Below are 3,091 nucleotides of genomic sequence, written 5' to 3'. Positions count from 1 at the left end.
GATGCATGCCCTTGTCAGAGAGCCACAAAAGGAAAATAACAAAGTGACATCTTATCTCATGAGCTGAGGATCATAGGAATATGCTATAATTATTTCAAAGTTAAATGGGTTTGGGAAACTCTTCTTTATAAGTCCGGGTTTCTCATTTTAGATGTGATAGATAATGGATGATCAGGGTCAAGCTTTCTACTGTAGCTATTTGCTATCCTATTTTTCTAAAAAGAAACTGCATCCTACTGATTTTCTTTTAAGAACCATATCATGCCGAGCATGCTGTCCAGGTCTGAGCGAAGAGCCATGAGGAGTGGGATTCTGTAGCTGCCACCGGTTGCTGGGGTCCTGTGCAACGGGGAAGAGGAGGAAGTCGAGGATGAGGACGAAGGCAATGACGAAGACAGTGAAGAAGAAGGGGATGAAGAGGAGGAGGTTGATGATGAGAGATTATTGCTTTAGGGCACATGTGCTCCCTGAAGAAACAAAGAGACAGAGACAGTGAGAGAGAGAGTTAGAAATCACCCCCTGGGGGGGAGGATGGCCACACTGCAATCCCTTCTCCTCCATTTTCCTCTTGGGATCTTGAGCACGCATGCACGCACCCAGTGAGGTGAATAATAACTATAAAACTTATTCCACGTCACCTAATGATCATGACGGAATTAAGAAGTTACTGCAGCGGATTTTCCTAAAGACTCCTGTGAACAGTACAGAGCTAACAGTTCTCTTAATTCAGCAGAACCATATTGGGAGTGTGATTAAGCAAACGAATGTTTCAGAAGACAGCGATGATGATATGGATGAAGATGGAATGTTGGGTTTCATAAGCCTTTTAAATTTAACTGAAAAAAAGGGTACCCAGTGTGCTGAACAAATTAAGGAGCTGATTCTAAGCTGTTGTGAGAAGAACTGTGAAAGAGCATGGTTGAGCAGCTGGACAAGGTTTTAAATGACACTACCAAGCCCATAGGCTTTCTCCCCATTGAAAGAGTCATCAATGTCCCTCCACAGATCGCTCTGCCCATGCATCAGCAACTTCAGGAAGAACTCACAGAAGCACACAACTAATAACCATGTGGGAAGTGCTACTTTTACCTTCTGATTAGCAAGACATTTGTGGAAGCAGGAATAAACAATTCAAAAAGAGAAAAAAAAAAAATTGGAACATCCAAAAGAAAGATGAGTTAATGTTCACAAACACAGAGGAAGAATTTTTCTGTGAGAAGGCAGTTCTGAAGTTCAATTACTCAGTGCAGGAGCAGAGCAACACTTGTCTAGGAGATGGTTCATTGACAATGTACCAACGAAGCCTTTGTGAACTGTGATGTGGATTACAGGCGACAGGATGGACAAGCTGAAAGAACACCTGTCTGTCTAATCCATTCCCTGTGGGTAGTGATGGGCTTGCTTTATAGAATTACCAGAGAATTCAGTGAAGACTTATTGAAAAACTCATGACTTTATTCAGATTAAGGTCCTCTACAAAAAGTAACATTTGTCCCATGTGTCTGTGACACATTTATAAAATACAGTTTTTTAAATTTTGGTCAAATTATGCATGGTTGATTAAAAACTTTTCCAATACATAGAGAAACGTGCAGTAATTTAAACTTGCTATCTTTGTTTTCCAACCTACTTGAAAACATCATGCTTTACGTAATTGACAAATGAAACAAACTGGGAATAATTAGAGATCAGAATGCCTAGTCCGGCTCTAAGAGCTTGAGCATATAACAGTTAAAAGAAAAAAAAAACTGGGACCAGCAGTTGGCGTAATGGCTATGTTGCTGGGCTCCCATGTATGACTTCTCATTTTCTGTCTCTCTGTCTCTCTCTTTCTGGTGATTGCCTGTGCCCTATAGCAAAAACCTCTAAAAAAACAAAGAAACAAACAAAAACTACTGCAAAAGTGATGAACACATACTAGAACTCCATCAAGGAATGTTTTCCAAGACAGCTCCACAAGCTCCACAAATACTCCCAGAGGAGTAAGGAAGTTTCACCCTGCAAAAGTTTGGAAAATATAACCCCTAGGCTTCAGCGTCCTGCTACAAACCCACAGGGTAAATTAATGGATGGCAAACAGTAGGATGCTGTGTCTGAGTGCTCAAGGCATTATTTTTTTCCGTGAAGTTTGCATCAGGGGATATTTTTCAAAATATTTCTAAAGGTCATCTTGAATCTTCTTGAAACTAAGAAAATAATGAGATGCTTGGAAATGCCGAGACACTTCCTTTTGAATTGATAGCTGAAAACACAATAAACCTTCATGTGTGTGTCATCATCAAGACAGCATCAGATTTTAAATGATTTACACAAATCACGTAAGTAAAAAATGAGCCAGAATTTCAACCTGGACCCTATATCTCCAGAGGAGTGCTCCTGACAATTATTCTATGCCAGATCTACAAAATGTGCCAATTCCATCATTAAAGACTGCATTCATGGTTCATTTTCTAAAGATTAATTGTAGTTAATAATTTCAACCTTATTTATGCAGCATATATTTTACCACAACTCATAAGAAGTAATAGGATTTTTAGTTCTTTTGTCTTGGAGGTGGAAGGTGATTCGTATGAAAATGAAATTTATTAGTCAATTCAATAAATAGTGTCTACTTTACATATGAAGCATCAGGTATAGAGAGACAATGAGAAACAAGACAAATGTGCTGGAGACATGTCATATGATAAAGAAAGTGAAAACAAAAATCCAAGATTATATCACTTACATGTATTGAGAATATTTTCATGAAGCAGAATTAGTAGAGATGGCAATTAGTGAAAAAAAATAAGCAATGTAGTTTCTAGTTGATAATTATAAAGAGTAATTTCTAATATATTGAGTCTAAAAAACAAAGACCCCCTTTCTAATATATTGAGTCTAAAAAACAAAGACTCTTCATCCATCAATATTGATTAGAATAGAAGGGAGAAAAGAACTATCATTTTAAGGTGTTAACTTTCTTGAGAGAGATTTTTCACTGGAACAGTGAATGAGGAGAGAAAGAACATATCTCTTTCTTTAGTTCTTAAAAGAACATCTTGCCCATTTTGATTTCTTATTTTTCCCTGAACTGACAATGAAAAGGTCAAAG

General features: G+C 37.8%; 1 pseudogene; it reads left to right on the top strand.

The window, feature by feature from the left end:
• Window positions 1-270: 270 nt before the first annotated feature.
• LOC102501099 (BRCA2 and CDKN1A-interacting protein-like) lies at window positions 271-1,372 on the top strand (annotated as a pseudogene).
• The last annotated feature ends 1,719 nt before the right edge of the window (window positions 1,373-3,091 follow it).

This window comes from Tupaia chinensis, unplaced genomic scaffold (genome assembly GCF_000334495.1).
Source record: "Tupaia chinensis unplaced genomic scaffold, TupChi_1.0 Scaffold143714_1, whole genome shotgun sequence".
Lineage (NCBI taxonomy): Eukaryota > Metazoa > Chordata > Mammalia > Scandentia > Tupaiidae > Tupaia > Tupaia belangeri.
This window is presented reverse-complemented; position numbering and strand designations above follow the sequence as displayed.